The sequence below is a fragment of the Oratosquilla oratoria genome, chromosome 43 (genome assembly GCF_046742065.1).
Source record: "Oratosquilla oratoria isolate Oo_2021 chromosome 43, ASM4674206v1, whole genome shotgun sequence".
In the NCBI taxonomy this organism is placed as follows: Eukaryota; Metazoa; Arthropoda; class Malacostraca; order Stomatopoda; family Squillidae; genus Oratosquilla; species Oratosquilla oratoria.
The window spans coordinates 32,685,068-32,702,567 of NC_134819.1; the positions used below are offsets into that span (position 1 = coordinate 32,685,068).

The 17,500-nt window shown below is 27.2% G+C and overlaps 1 protein-coding gene across 1 annotated transcript in view; it reads right to left on the reverse strand.

Annotated features, from left to right (window-relative positions):
* LOC143022030 (uncharacterized) overlaps positions 1 to 17,500 on the reverse strand; it is a 165,799-nt gene that overhangs the window by 14,967 nt on the left and 133,332 nt on the right. The window lies entirely within an intron of this gene.

The window sequence follows — 17,500 nt, forward strand, 5'->3', positions numbered from 1 at the left end:
AGTAGTACTAGTACTAATAGTAGTACTAGTAGTAATAGTAGTACTAGTACTAGTAGTACTAGTAGTAGTAGTACTAGGTACTAGTAGTAGTAGTAAAGTTGTAGTAGTTTTACTATTAGTAGTAGTACTAGTAGTAGTAGTAAAAGTTGTAGTAGTAGTTTTACTATTAGTAGTAGTACTAGTAGTAGTAGTAAAAGTTGTAGTAGTATTACTAGTAGTAGTACTAGTACTATTATTCGTAACACTAGTACTAGTAGTAGTACTAGTAGTATTAGTACTAGTATTAGTACTAGTAGTAGTACTAGTAGTATTAGTACTAGTATTAGTACTACTACTAGAAGGAGTAGTACTAGTAGTAGTAGTAGTACTAGTAGCAGTAGTACAAGTAGTACTAGAAGTACTAGTACTAATATTAGTAGTACAAGTAGGAGTACTATTACTATTAGTAGTATTAATAGTAGTACTAGTACTAGTGCTAGTAGTACTAGTAGTAGTAGTCCTAGTAGTACTGCTGGTAGTAGTCCTAGTAGTACTAGTAGTAATAGTACTAGTGGTAGTAGTACTAGTAGTAGTACTAGTAGTACTAAGAGTATTAATAATACTAGTACTAGTAGTAGTAATAATAGTAGTAGTAAAAGTAGTTGTAGTACTAGTAGTAGTAGGAAAAAAGATAGTAGTACTGTAGTATAAGTACTCAAAGTACTAGTAGTAATAGTACTAGTAGTAGATGACAAAGTAGTAGTAGTACTAGTAGTAGTAGTAAAAGTGATAGTAGTAGTATTAGTACTCAAAGTACTAGTAGTACTAGTAGTAGTAGTACTAGTAGTAGTACAAGTAGTCGTAGTACTAGTAGTAGTAGTAGTACTAGTGGTAGTAATAATAGTAGTAGTAGTACTAGTAGTAATAGTAGTACTCATAGTAGTAGTAGTACTAGTAGTAATAGTTGTATTAGTAATAGTAGTAGTAAAAGTAGTAGTAGTACTAGTAGTAATAGTAGTAGTAATAATACTAGTAGTAGTACTTGTAGTAGTACTAGTACTACTAGTAGTAGAAGTATTAGTGGTAGTACTAGTAGTAATACTACTAGTAGTATTAGTAAAAGTAGTACTAGTAATAGTAGTCGTAGTAGTAGTGCTAGTAGTAGTAGAATTGCTAGTAGTAGTGCTAGTAGTAGAAGTGCCAGTAGTAGTAGTACTAGTAGTAGTACTAGTAGTAGTAGCACTAGTAATAGTAGCAGTACTAGTAGTACTCATAGTAGTACTAGTAGTATAAGTAGTAGTATAAGTAGTAATACTAGTACTAGTAGTACTAGTAGTAGTAGTCCTAGAAGTACTAGTAGTAGTACTAGTAGTAGTAGTATTAATAGAAGTGGTACTAGTACTAGTAGTACTAGTAGTAGTAATACTTGTAGTAGTAGTGGTACTACTAGTAGTAGTACTAGTAGTAGTAGTAAAAGTAATAGTAGTACTAGTAGTAGTAGTACTAGTAGTAGTACTAGTAGTAGTAGTACTAGTAATAGTAGTACTAGTAGTAGTAGTACTAGTAGTAGTACTAGTAGTAGTAGTACTAATAGAAGTGCTACTAGTACTAGTAGTACTAGTAGTGGTAACAGTAGTTGTAGTAGTACTAGTAGTAGTAGTGCTACTAGTAGTAGTAGTGGTACTAGTAGTAGTAGTGGTACTAGTAGTAGTAGTGGTACTAGTAGTAGTAGTAGTGGTACTATTAGTAGTAGTAGTATTAGTAGTAGTAGTAAAAGTAGTAGTAGTACTAGTAGAAGTAGTAAAAATAGTAGTACTAGTAGTAGTAGTAGTAGTAGTAGTAAAAATGATAATACTAAGAGCAGTAGTAGTAGGAGTACTAGTAGTAGTACTAGCAGTAGTAGTAGTAGTATTAGTATTAGTAGTACTAGTAGTAATAGAAGTAATAGTGGTAGTATTACTAGTAGTAGTACTAGTAGTAATAGTTCTAGTAGTACTAGTACTAACAGCAGAAAAAGTAGTAGTACTAGTAGAACTAGTAGTAACACTAGTAGTAGTAGTAGTACTAGAAGTAAAATTAGTACTAGTAATACTAGTAGTAGCACTAGTAGTAGTAGTAGTACTAGTACAAGTAGTAGTGGTAGTAATAATACTAGTAGTAGTAAAAGTGATAGTACTACTAGTAGTACTACTACTAGTAGTAGTAGTACAAGTAGTAGAAGTAGGACTAGTAGTAGTAGTACTAGTAGTAAAAGTACTAGTATTAGTAGTAAAAGTAGTAGTACTAGTACTACTAGTAGTAGTAATATTACTAGTAGTAGTAGTACTAGAACTAGTACTAGTAGTACTAGTAGTAGAACTAGTATAAGTACTAATAGTAGTATTGGTAGAGGTAGTAGTATTAGCAGTACTAGTAACACTAGTAGTAGTACCAGTACTACTAGTAGTAGTACTAGTAATAGTAATACTAATAGTAGTAGTACTACTAGTAGTAATAGTACTAGTAGTAGTACTAGTAGTGGTAGTAGTAGTAGAAGTACTAGTAGTACTAGTATTAGTATTAGTAGTAAAAATAGTACTAGTAGTAGTACTAAAAGTACTAGTAGTTGTAGTAGTACTAGTAGTAATAGTAGTAGTATTTGTAGTAGTACTAGTAGGAGTAGTACTAGTAGTACTAGAAGTACTAGTAATACTAGAAGTAGTAGAACTAGTACTAGTAGTAGTACTTGTAAAAGTAGTAGTAGTACTAGTAGTACTTGGTGTACTAGTAGTATTAGTAGTACTAGTATTCGTAGTAATAGTAGTACTAGTAGTAATAGTAGTAGTACTAGCAGTAGTAGTACTAGTAGTAGTAGTACTAGTAGTAGTAGTAAAAGTTGTAGTAGTTTTACTATTAGTAGTAGTACTAGTAGTAGTAGTAAAAGTTGTAGTAGTTTTACTAGTAGTAGTACTAGTACTATTATTCGTAACACTAGTACTAGTAGTAGTACTAGTAGTATTAGTACTAGTATTAGTACTACTAGTGGTAGTAGTACTAGTAGTAGAACTACTACTAGAAGTAGTAGTACTAGTAGTAGAACTAGTACTAGAAGTAGTAGTACTAGTAGTAGTAGTAGTACTAGTACTAATATTAGTAGTACAAGTAGGAGTACTATTACTATTAGTAGTATTAATAGTAGTACTAGTACTAGTGCTAGTAGTACTAGTAGTAGTCCTAGTAGTACTACTAGTAGTAGTACTAGTAGTAGTACTAGTATTAGTAGTACTAGTGGTAGTAGTACTAGTTGTATTAGTACTAGTAGTAGAACTACTAGAAATAGTAGTACAAGTAGTACTAAAAGTACTAGTAGTAGTATAATAGTACTAGTAGTACTAGTAGTAGTACTGGTAGAACTACTAGTACTAGTGCTAGTAGTAATTGTAGTAGTGCTATCAGTACTACTAGTAGTTGTACTAGTAGTAGTAGTAGTACTAGTAGCATTATTAATAGCAGTACTAGTAGTACTAGTACTAGTAATGGTACTAGTACTAGTAGTAGTACTAGTAGTAGTAGAACTAGTGGTAGAACTACTAGTAGTAGAAGTAGTAGTAATAGTAGTAGTACCAGTAGTAATAGTACTAGTAGTAATAGTACTAGTGGTAGTAGTACTAGTAGTACTAAGAGTATTAATAATACTAGTACTAGTAGTAGTAATAATAGTAGTAGTAAAAGTAGTTGTAGACGGAAAAAAGATAGTAGTAATAATACTATTAGTAGTAAAAGTGATAGTACTAGTACTAGTACTACTAGTAGTAGTACTTGTAGTAGTACTAGAAGTACTAGTAGTAGTACTAGTTGTACTAGTAGTACTAGTAATAGTAGTAGTGCTAGTAGTAGTAGAATTGCTAGTAGTAGTGCTAGTAGTAGAAGTGCCAGTAGTAGTAGTACTAGTAGTAGTACTAGTAGTAGTAGCAGTACTAGTAGTAGCAGTACTAGTAGTACTCATAGTAGTACTAGTAGTAGTATAAGTAGTAATACTAGTACTAGTAGTAGTAGTCCTAGAAGTACTAGTAGTAGTATTAATAGAAGTGGTACTAGTACTAGTAGTAGTAGTAGTAGTGGTACTACTAGTAGTAGTACTAGTAGTAGTAAAAGTACTAGTAGTACTAGTAGTAGTAGTACTAGTAGTAGTAAAAGTAGTAAAATTAGTAGTAGTAGTACTAGTAGTAATAGAAGTAGTAAAAATGATAGTAATAGTAGTAGTAAAAATGATAGTACTAGTAGTAGTACTAATATAAATACTAGTGGTAGTAGTACTAGTAGTAGAAGTACTAAAAGTAATAGTCCTTGTGGTAGTACTAATAGTAGTACTACTAGTAGTAGTACTAATAGTACTAACAGTAGTAGCACTAGTAGTAGTAGTACTAGTAGTAGTGAAAGTAGTACTAGTAGTAGTAATAATACTAGTAGTAAAAGTTATAGTACTAGTAGTAGTACTAGTACTAGTACTAGTACTAGTATATTACTAGTAGTACTAGTACAAGTACTAGTAGTAGTACTAGTACTAGTACTAGTAGAAGTACTAGTAGTAGTACTAGTAGTAGGACTAGTAGTAGTAGTAAAAGTAGTACTAGTAGTAGTAGTAGTAAAAGTAATAGTAGTACTAGTAGTAATAGTAAAAGTAGTAAAATTAGTAGTAGTAGTAGTAGTAATAGAAGTAGTAGTAAAAATGATAGTACTAGTAGTAGTAGTAGAAGTATACTAGTAGTAGTAGTAGTAAAAGTAATAGTAGTACTAGTAGTAGTAAAAGTAATAGTAGTACTAGTAGTAGTAGTAAAAGTAGTAAATTAGTAGTAGTAGTAGTACTAGTAGTAATAGAAATAGTACTAGTAGTAGTACTAGTAGTAAATACTAGTGGTAGTAGTACTAGTAGTAGTAGTAGTAAAAGTAATAGTATTACTAGTAGTAGTAGTAGTTAGTAGTAAAATTAGTAGTAGTAGTAGTAGTAGTAATAGTAGTAGTAGTAAAAATGATAGTACTAGTAGTAGTAGTAGAAGTAGTACTAGTAGTAGTACTAGAAGAAATAGTAGTACTAGTAGTAATAGTAAAGTAGTAATAGAAGTACTAGTAGTAGTAGTAAAAGTAGTAGTACTGGTAGTAGTAATAGTAGTAGTAAAAATGATAGTACTAGTAGTAGTACTAATAGAAATACTAGTAGTAGTACTAAAAGTAATAGTCCTTGTGGTAGTACTAGTACTAGTAGTAGTACTAATAGTACTAGCAGTAGTAGCACTAGTAGTAGTAGTAGTACTAGTAGTAGTAGTAGTAAAGTTAGTACTAGTAGTAATAATACTAGTAGTAAAAGTTATAGTACTAGTAGTAGTACTAGTATATTACTAGTAGTAGTTTTAGTAGTAGTACTAGGACTAGTAGTAGTACTAGTATTAGTAGTAAAAGTAGTAGTACTAGTACTACTAGTAGTATTACTAGTAGTAGTAGTACTCGTACTAGTACTATTAGTAGTAGTACTAGTAGTAGAACTAGTACTAGTAGTAGTACTTGTATTAGTAATAGTACTAATAGTATAACTACTAGTAGTAATAGTACTAGTAGTAGTAAAAGAAGTACTAGTACTAGTAGAAGTACTAGTACTACTAGTATTAGTAGTATTACTAGTAGAACTAGTATTAGTAGTAGTACTAGTAGTAGTAGTACTAGAAATAGTAGTACTAGTAGTAGTAGTGTTATTAGTAGTACTAGTAGTACTAGTAGTAGTACTAGAAGTACTAGTAAAACTAGTAGTAGTAGTACTAGTACTAGTAGTAATACTAGTAGTAGTACTAGTAGTAGTAGTAATACTAGTAGTAGTACTAGTAGTAGTAGTAGTAGAAGTATTTTAGTAATAGTACTAGTAGTAGTACTACTAGTAGTAGTAGTACTAGCAGTAGTAACACTAGTAGTAGTATTACTACTAGTAGTAGTAAAAGTAGAAATAAAATTTGTAGTAATAGTAGTAGTATTACTAGTAGTAGTATTGGTAGTACTAGTAGTAGTAGTACTAGTAGAAGTACTAGTAGTAGTACTAGTAGAAGTACTAGTAGTAGTACTACTACTAGTGCCAGTACTAGTAGAAGTACTAGTAGCAGTAGTACAAAAACTAGTAGTAACAGTAGTACTACAAGTACTACTAGTAGTAGTAGTACTAGTAGAAACAGTAGTAGTAATAATAGTAGTAGTTCTTGTATAAGTACTAGTAGTAGAAGTACTAGTAGCATTTGTATTAGTAGTAGTAGTACTAGGATAAGTAGTACTAGTAGTAGTGCTAGTAGTAAAAGTGGGAGTAGTAATAGTAGTAGTACTTGTACTAGTAGTAGTATTCTAGTCCTAGTAGAAGTACTAGTAGTAATATTAATAGTAGAAGTACTACTGGGAGTAGTACTAATAGTAGGACTAAGAGTAGTAGTAGTAGTAGTACTAGTAGCAATAGTATTATCAGTAGTAGTATTAGTAGTAGTACTAGTACAAGTAGTAGTATTACTAATAGTAGTAGTACTATTAGTAGTAGTAGTACTATTAGTATTAGTAATACTATTAGTACTAGTAGTAGAACTAGTACAAGTAGTAGTATTACTAATAGTACTAGTAGTAGTACTAGTAGTACTCCTAGTAGTAGTACTAGTACAAGTAGTAGTGGTACTAGTAATAAAACTAGTAGTAATGATAGTAGTAGTAGTGGTATTGGTAGTACTAGTAGTATTACTAGTAGTAGTAGTACTAGTAGTAGTGTAGTACTAATACTAGTATATCAAGTAGTACTAGATGTAATACTAGTAGTACTAGTAGTAATAATAGTACTAGTACTTTTAATAGTAGTAGGAGTATAAGTAGTATTAGTAGTAGTACTAGTAGTAGTACTAGTAGTACTACTAGTGGTAGTAGTAATACAAGCAGTAGTAATAGTAATAGTATTAGTAATAGTAGTATTTGTAGTATTAGTAGTAGTAGCAATAGTAGTAGTATTAGTAATAGAAGTAATAGTAGTTGTAATAGTAGAAATAGTAGTAGTAATAGTAAAAGTTGTAATAGAAAAAGTAGTAGTAATAATAGTAATAGTATTGGTAATAGTAGTAGTAGTAATAATAGTAGTGGTAGTAGTAATAGTAGTAGTAGTAGTACTATTAGAAGTAATAGTAGTAGTTGTACTAGTAGTAGAAATAGTAGTAGTAATAGTAAAAGTTGTAATAGAAAAAGTAGTAATAATAGTAATAGTATTGGTAATAGTAGTAGTAATAATATTAGTAGTGTAGTAGTAATAGTAGTAGTAGTAGTACTAATAGAAGTAATAGTAGTAGTTGTAATAGTAGTAGAAATAGTAGTAGTAATAGTAAAAGTTGTAATAGAAAAAGTAGTAGTAATAATAGTATTAGTTTTGGTAATAGTAGTAGTAGTAATAATAGTAGTGGTAGTAGTAATAGTAGTACTAATAGTAGTAGTAGTAATAATAGTAGTGGTAGTAGTGGTAGTAGTAATAGTAGTACTAATAGTAGTAGTAATAGTAATAGTAGTAGTAGGAATAGTAGTATTAGTAGTATAGTTAAAGTAGTATTAGTAATAGTAGTGATAGGAATAGTAGTAGTAGTAATGCTAATAGTAGTAAAAGTAGTAGTAATAGTAGTAGTTATAGTAGTAAAAATAGTAATAGTTGTAGTAATAGTAGAAGTAATAGTAGTAATAGTAATAGCAGTAGTAATAGTACTTTTAATTGGAGTAGTAGTAATAGTAATGGTAGTAATAATATAGTTGTAGTAATAGTAGTAGTTGTGATAGTTGTAGTAGTAATACAACTAATAGTAGTAGTAATAGTAGTCGTAGTAATAGTAATAGTAATAGTTGTAGTAATAGTATTATTAATAGCAGTGGTAGTAATAAAAGTATTAGTAGTAATAGTAGTAGTAGTAATAGTAGTAGTAATAGTAGTAGTAGTAATAGAAGTAATATTATTAGTATTAGTAGTAATAGTGGTAGTAGTAATAGTATTAGTATTAGTACTATTAGAAGTAATAGTAATAGTAGTAATAATAGTAGTGGTAGTAGTAGTAGTAGTAATAGTAGTAATAGTAATATTAGTAGTAATAATAGTAATAGTATCCGTAATAGTAGTAGTAGCAGTAATAATAATGGTAGTAGTAATAGTAGTAGTAGTAGTATTAGTAATATTAATATTAATAGTTTTAATAGTAGTAATAGTAGTAGTAATAGTAAAAGTTGTAATAGAAAAAGTAGTAGTAATAATAGTAATAGTATTGGTAATAGTAGTAGTAGTAATAATAGTAGTGGTAGTAGTAATAGTAGTACTAATAGTAGTAGTAATAGTAATAGTAGTAGTAGGAATAGTAGTAATAATAGTAATAGTAGTAATAATAGTAATAGTAGTAGCAATAGTAGTATTAGTAGTATAGTTAAAGTAGTATTAGTAATAGTAGTAGTGATAGGAATAGTAGTGGTAGTAATGCTAATAGTAGTAAAAGTAGTAGTAATAGTAGTAATTCTAGTAGTAAAAATAGTAATAGAGTAGTAATAGTAGAAGTAATAGTAGTAATAGTAGTTATAGTAGTAGTTGTAGTTGTTTTAATTGGAGTAGTAGTAATTGTAATGGTAGTAATAGTAGTAGTTGTAATAGTTGTAGTAGTAATACAATTAATAGTAGTAGTAGTAGTAGTCGTAGTAGTAATAATAATAGTAATAGTTGTAGTAATAGTATTATTAATAGCAGTGGTAGTAATAAAAGTATTAGTAGTAATAGTAGTAATAGTAGTAGTAATAGTATTTACAGTAGTAGTAAAAGTAGAAGTACTAATACTACTAATAATATTACTAATATTATTACTACTATTACTACTATCCTATTATTACTACAACTATTACTACTATTACTACTACTATTAGTACTACTATTGCTACTTTTTCTATTACTACTAATATTACTATTATTACTACTAATACTAATACTTCTACTTTTACTACTACTACTATTACTACTACTATTACTACTACTACTACTACTACTGCTATTAATAATAATACTATTACTACAACTACTATTACTACGACTACTATTACTACTACTATTAGTTGTATTACTACTACAACTATCACAACTACTACTATTACTACAACTATATTATTACTACCATTACTATTACTAGTACTCAATTAAAACTAGTACAACTACTACTATAACTAGTATTACTACTATTACTTCTACTATTACTACTACAACTATTACTATTTTTACTACTATAATTACTACTATTACTACTTTTACTACTATTAGCATTACTACCACTACTATTCCTATCACTAATATTACTAATGCAACTATTATTACTACTACTATTACTATTGGTACTATTACTATTACTACTACTGTTATTATTACTACTACAAATACTACTACTGTTACTACTATAAATAAAACTACTAGTATTACTATTATTACTATTTCTACTATTACTATTACTACTAGTACTATTACTACTACAACTATTACTAATACTACTAATAATATTACTAATATTATTACTACTATTACTACTATCCTATTATTACTACAACTATTACTACTATTACTACTACTATTAGTACTACTATTGCTACTTTTTCTATTACTACTAATATTACTATTATTACTACTAATACTAATAATAGTTGTAGTAGTAATAGTACTAGTAGTGGTAAAAATAGTAGAAATAGTAATAGTAGAAATAGTAATAATAGTAATACTAGTAGTTTTATTTATAGTAGTAACAGTAGTAGTATTTGTAGTAGTAATATTAATAGTAGTAGTAATAGTATTAGTTGTAATAGTAATAGTACCAATAGTAATAGTAGTAGTAATAATAGTTGCAGTAGTAATATTAGTACTAGTTTTAGTAGTAGTAATAGTAGTGGTAGTAAGAGTAGTAGTAATAGCAGTAGTACTAGCAGTAGTAATAGTAGTAATAGTAGTAGTAATAGTAGTAATATGAGTAGTAATAGTATTAGTAGTAATAGTAGTAGTTGTAATAGTAGTAATAGTAGGAGTAAAATAGTAGTAATAGTAGTAGTAATAAGAGTGGTAATAGTAGTGATAGTAGTAATAGTTGTAGTAATAGTTGTAGTAATAGTAATAGTAATAGTTGTAATAATAGTATTAGTAGTAATAGTAGTAATAATAGTAAAAGTAGTAGTAATACTAGTAGTGATAGTAGTATTAGTATTAGTAGTAGTAGTAGTAATAGTCGTGGTAATAGTAGTAGTAATAGTAGTAGTAATATCAATCGTAGTAGTAATAGTAGTAATACTAGTAGAAATAGTATTAGTAATAATAGTAGTAGAAACAGTAGTACTAATAGTAGTAGTTGTAATAGTAGTAGTAATAGTAGTATAGTTATAGTAATAGTAGTAGAAATAAAAGTAGTAATAGTAGTAGAAAAATAGTAATATTAGTAGTAATAGTAGTAGTAGTAATAGAAGTAATAGTAGAGTAGTAATAGTGGTAGTAGTAATAGTAGTAATACTAGTAGTAATATTAGTCGTAATAATAGTATTAGTAATAGTAGTAATAAAAGTAGTAACAGTAGTATTAATAGTGGTAGTAATAGTAGTATAGTATAGTAGTAGTATTAGTATTATTAGTTGTAGTAGTAGTATTAGTATTAGTAGTAGTAATAGTAGTATTAATAATAGTATTAGTAATAGTAATATTAGTAGTAATAGTAGTAGTAGTAATAGAAGTAATATTATTAGTATTAGTAGTAATAGTGGTAGTAGTAATAGTAGTAGTTGTAGTAGTACTATTAGAAGTAATAGTAGTAGTTGTAATAGTAGTAATAGTAGTAGTAATAGTAAAAGTGGTAATAGAAAAAGTAGTAATAATAGTAATAGTAGTATAGTAGTAGTAGTAATAATAGTAGTGGTAGTAGTAATAGTAGTAGTAGTAGTACTAATAGAAGTAAAAGTAGTAGTTGTAATAGTAGAAATAGTAGTAGTAATAGTAAAAGTTGTAATAGAAAAAGTAGTAGTAATAATAGTAATAGTATTGGTAATAGTAGTAGTAATAATAGTAGTGGTAGTAGTAAGTAATAGTAGTAGTAGTAATAGTAGTAGTAGGATTAGTAGTAGTAACACTAGTAATAGTAGTAATAATAGTAATAGTAATAGCAATAGTAGTATTAGTAGTAATAGTTAAAGTAGTATTAGTAATAGTAGTAGTGATAGGAATAGTAGTAGTAATGCTAATAGTAGTAAAAGTAGTAGTAATAGTAGTAGTTATAGTAGTAAAAATAGTAATAGTTGTAGTAATAGTAGAAGTAATAGTAGTAATAGTAATAGCAGTAGTAATAGTAGTTATAGTAGTAGTAGTTTTAATTGGAGTGGTAGTAATAGTAATGGTAGTAATAATATAGTTGTAGTAATAGTAGTAGTTGTGATAGTTGTAGTAGTAATACAACTAATAGTAGTAGTAATAGTAGTCGTAGTAATAGTAGTTGTAGTAATAGTATTATTATTAATAGCAGTGGTAGTAGTAGTAATAGTAGTGGTAGTAGTAAAAGTATTAGTAGTAATAGTAGTAGTAGTAATAGTAGTAGTAATAGTAGTAGTAGTAAAAGTAGAAGTATTAGTATTAGTAGTAATAATAGTAATATTATTACTACTATTAGTACTATCCTAGTATTAGTAGTATTACTACTAGTAGTACTATTAGTACTAGTATTGCTAGTAGTAATAATAGTATATTATTACTAAATAGTAATATAGTAATACTATAGTATTACTATATATAGTACTACTACTATTACTAGTAATACTTTTACTAAAGTAGTATTAATAATAGTATTACTAGTATTAGTACTAGTATTACTAGTACTATTAGTAATACTATTAGTTGTATTACTACTACAACTATTACAACTACTACTATTAGTACAATAGTATTATTAGTACCATTACAATTACTACTAGTAATTAAAACTAGTAATACTAGTTATAACTAGTATTACTAGTAGTACTTCTACTAGTAGTACAACTATTACTATTTTACTACTATAATTACTAGTATTACTACTACTTTTACTACTATTAGCATTAATACTACTATTCCTATCACTAATATTACTAATGCAACTATTATTAGTACTTCTATTACTATTGGTACTATTACTATTACTACTACTATTATTATTACTACTACAATACTACTACTGTTAGTACTACTATAAATAAAACTACTAGTATTACTATTATTACTATTTGTAGTATTACTACTATTACTATTACTACTATTTTTAACTAGTACTAGTACTATTAGTAGTACAACTATTACTAATAGTAGTAATAAAATTACTAATATTATTACTACTATTACTAGTATTATTTACTACAATATTGCTACTATTACTACTAATATTTAGTAGTATTGTACTTTTTCTATTAGTAGTAATATTACTATTATTACTATTAATACTAATAATAGTTGTAGTAGTAATAGTACTAGTAGTGGTAAAAATAGTAGTAATAGTAATAGTAGTAATAGTAATAATAGTAATACTAGTAGTTTTATTTATAGTAGTAGTAACAGTAGTAGTTTGTAGTAGTAATAATAATAGTAGTAGTAATAGTATTAGTTGTAATAGTAATAGTACCAATAGTAATAGTAGTAGTAATAATAGTTGCAGTAGTAATATTAGTACTAGTTTTTAGTAGTAGTAATAGTAGTGGTAGTAAGAGTAGTAGTAAGAGTAGTAGTAATAGCAGTAGTAATAGCAGTAGTAATAGTAGTAGTAATAGTAGTAATATTAGTAGTAATAGTAGTTGTAGTAATAGTAGTAGTAGTAATAGTAGGTGTAATACTAGTGGTAATAGAAGTAGCATAATAGTAGTGATAGTAGTAATAGTTGTAGTATAGTAATAGTAATAGTAATAGTAGTAATAATAATAGTATTAGTAGTAATAGTAATAAAAGTAATAGTAGTATTAGTATTAGTAATAGTAGTAGTAATAGTCGTGGTAATAGTAGTAGTAATAGTAGTAGTAATATTAGTCGTAGTAGTAATAGTAGTAATACTAGTAGTAGTAATAGTAATAAAAGTAGTAGAAACAGTAGTACTAATAGTAGTAGTTGTAATAGTAGTAGTAATAGTAGTATAGTTATAGTAATAGTAGTAGAAATAAAAGTAGTAATAGTAGTAGAAAAATAGTAATATTAGTAGTAATAGTAGTGCCAGTAGTAATAGCAGTAATAGTAGAGTAGTAATAGTGGTAGTAGTAATAGTAGCAATAGTAGTAATATTAGTCGTAATAGTTTTAGTATATAGTATAGTAATAGTAGTAATAGTAAATGTAGTATAGTAACAACAGTAGTACTAATAGTAGTAATAGTAATATAGTAGTATAGTAGTAGTATTAGTATTAGTAGTAGTAGTAGTAGTAGTATTAGTAGTAGTATCAGTAGTAGAAATAAAATTAGTAATAGTAGTAATATTAGTAGTAATAGTAGTAGTAGTAATAGAAGTAATATTATTAGTATTAGTAGTAATAGTGGTAGTAGTAATAGTAGTAGGAATAGTAATAGTATTAGAAATTGTAATAGTAGTAATAGTTGTAGTAATAATAGGATAGTAGTAATAGTAGTAATAAGAGTAATAATAGTAATATTATTAGTAGTATTAGTAATAGTTGTAGTAATAGTACTAGTACTAGTAGTGGTAAAAATAGTAATAGTAATAGTAATAGTAGAAATAGTAATATTAATACTAGTAGTTTTATTTATAGTAGTAGTAACAGTAGTAGTATTTGTAGTAGCAATATTAATAGTAGTAGTAATAGTATTAGTTGTAATAGTAATAGTACCAATAGTAATAGTAGTAGTAATAATAGTTGCAGTAGTAATATTAGTACTAGTTTTAGTAGTAGTAACAGTAGTAATAGTAGTTGTAATAGTAGTAGTAATAGCAGTAATAGTATTAGTAGTAATAGTAGTAGTAATAATAGTAGTTGTAATAGTAGTAGTAGTAGTAGTTGTAATAGTAGTAATAGTAGGAGTAAAATAGTAGTAATAGTAGTAGTAATAAGAGTGGTAATAGTAGTGATAGTAGTAATAGTTGTAGTAGTAATAGTAATAGTAATAGTAATAATAATAGTATTAGTAGTAATAGTAATAGTAGTAGTAATATAGTAATAGTCGTGGTAATAGTAGTAGTAATAGTAGTAGTAATATTAGTCGTAGTAGTAATAGTAGTAATACTAGTAGTAGTAATAGTAATAAAAGTAGTAGAAACAGTAGTACTAATAGTAGTAGTTGTAATAGTAGTAGTAATAGTAGTATAGTTATAGTAATAGTAGTAGAAATAAAAGTAGTAATAGTAGTAGAAAAATAGTAATATTAGTAGTAATAGTAGTAGTAGTAACAGTAGTAAAAGTGGTAGTAGTAATAGTAGTAATACTAGTAGTAGTAATAGTAGTAGTAATATTAGTCGTAATAATAGTATTAGTAATAGTAATAAAAGTAGTAGTAACAGTAGTACTAATAGTAGTAGTAATAGTAGTATAGTAGTTGTAGTAGTAGTATTCGTATTAGTAGTAGTAATAGTAGTATTAATAAAAGTAGTAATAGTAGTAATAGTAGTAATATTAGTAGTAATAGTAGTAGTAGTAATAGAAGTAATATTATTAGTATTAGTAGTAATAGTAGTAGGAATAGTAATAGTATTAGAAATTGTAATAGTAGTAATAGTAATAGTAATAGTAGTAATGGTAGTAATAATAATAGTAAAAGTAGTATAGTAGTAATAGGAATAGTAGTAATAGTTGTAGTAGTAGTAGTAGTAATAGTAATAATAGTAGAAGTAATAGTAATAGTAATAGCAATAGTAGTAGTAATAGTAGTAATAGTAGTAAAATTAGTATTAATAGTAGTAATAGTAGTAGTAATACTAGTGATAGTAATAGTAGTAGTAATAAAAGTAGTAGTAACAGTAGTACTAATAGTAGTAGTAGTAATAGTATAGTAGTTATAGTAGCAATAGTATTAGTATTAGTAGAAATAAAATTAGTATTAGTATTATTAGTAGTAATAGTAGTAGTAATACTAGTAGTAGTAAAAGTAGTAGTAATATCAGTCGTAGTAATAGTAGTAGTAATAGTAGTAATAATACTAGTAGTAGTAATAGTAGTAGTAATAATAGTAGTAACAGTAGTACTAATAGTAGTAATAATAGTATTAATAGTAGTTATAGTTGTGTATACGTCTCATATACACGAGTAATATAACCCCAGTCATATAACCCACTTCTTAACTCACTGTCCACCACGGGCATTCAAATCGCTGAGTCGACATCACTTGGCCCAGTGTGATCCACAAATCCCTGACACATCAAATCCTTTGGCTTCGCGACAACACCGTCGACCACCAAACACACATACACACAAACGAACACACGCGATCAATCTAGTAGCCACCCAGTACTGACATACGATATTACGTATACTGATGGTCCTCCCCTGGATATATAATTAACATGTATGATAGTAGACAGCAATACGTAACCAATGCAGTTGCCCCACCCTTGTGGGACAACAAATTAACAAAACAATAAAAGAAGTTCACGATTCAGAGCAACTCTAGATTTTTGTCTACTCATCATTTCCGGGCATGAAAACCAGCTCACACACCCCGAGAGCGGTCGGTTCTAAGTGACGTGCCCTAGTGATAAGACTGTGTAATAGTGTGTAAACTAAGTTTGCTTTGGATACGACAATAAAGAACAAAAACTTAGAGGCGTTTGTGCAGTGAACCCTTTTTCGTGATGATGTGACGACCCCGTTACATTTTGTGTCTACAAGTAACGTTGGATGGAAATGATGTAACGATACCGTTACACCCGTCCCGTTACATCACTATCCCACCGCTGCCACCAGTGATGTAACGGGACGGGTGTAACGGTATCGTTACAAGTAGTAGTAGTAATAGTAGTAGTCATAGTAGTAGTAGAAATAAAAGTAGTAGTAATTGTAGTGGTAGAAATAAAAGTAGTAGTAATAGTAGTAGTAACATTAGTAGTAGTAATAGTAGTAGTAATATTAGTAGTAGTAAAAGTGGTAGTAGTAATAGAAGCAGTAGTAGTAATAGTAGTAGTAGTAATAGTAGTAATAGTAGTAATAATAATAGTAAAAGTAGTAATAGTAATAGTAGTAATAGTAATAGTTGTAGTAATAGTAATAGTAGAAGTAATAGTAGTAATAGCAATAGTAGTATAGTAATAGTAGTAGTAATAGTAGTAGTAGTAATAGCAGTAGTATTAATAGTAGTAGTAATTGTAGTATTAATAGTAATAGTAGTAATAGTAGTAGTAATAGTATTAATAGTAATAGTAGTAATAATAGTAGTATAGTAGTAGTAATAGTAATAATAGTGGTAATGGTGGTAGTAATAGTAGTAGTAATAGTAGTAGTAATAGTAGTAGTAATAGTAGTATAGTAGTAATAGTAATAATAGTGGTAATAGTAGCAATAATAGTAGTAATAGTAGTAGTAATAGTTGTAGTAGTAATAGTTGTAGTAGTAATAGTTGTAGTAATAGTAATAGTAGTAGTAATAGTAGTAGTAATAGTAATAATAGTAGTAATACTAGTATTAATAGTAATAGTATTAGTAGTTGTAGTATAGTAGTAATAGTAGTAAAAATAGTAGTAAAAATAGTAATAGTATTAGTAATAATAGTAGTAATAGTAGTAGAATAGTAGTAATAATAGTAGTGATAGTAGTAGTAATAGTAGTAATAGTTGCAGTAGTAATAGTATTAATAGTAACAGTAGTAGTAATAGTAGTAGTAATATTAGTATTAATAGTAATAGTAATAGTAGTAGTGATAGTAATAGTAATAGTAGTCGTAGTAATAGTAGCAGTAGTAGTAATAGTAGTAGTAATACAAGTATAGTAGTAGTAATAGTCGTAGTAATAGTAGTAGTAATAGTAGTAGTAATAGTAGTAATACTAGTAGTAGTAATAGTAGTAGTAATAGTAGTAATAGTAGTAATACTAGTAGTAGTAATAATGGTAGTAATAGTAGTAATACTAGTAGTAGTAGTAATAGTAGTAGTAATAGTAATAATAATAGTAAAAGTAGTAATAGTAATAGTAGTAGAAATAGTAGTAGTAATAGTAGTAGTAATAGTAATAGTAGTAGTAGTAACAGTAGTAATAATAATAGTAAAAGTAGTAATAGTAATAGTAGTAATAGTAATAGTAGAAATAGTAATAGTAGTAGAAATAGTAATAGTAGTAGTAATAGTAATAGTTGTAGTAATAGTAATAGTAGAAGTAATAGTAGTAATAGCAATAGTATAGTAATAGTAGTAGTAATAGTAGTAGTAGTAATAGCAGTAGTATTAATAGTAGTAGTAATTGTAGTATTAATAGTAATAGTAGTAGTAGTAATAGTAGTAATAGTATTAATAGTAATAGTAATAATAGTAGTATAGTAGTAGTAATAGTAATAATAGTG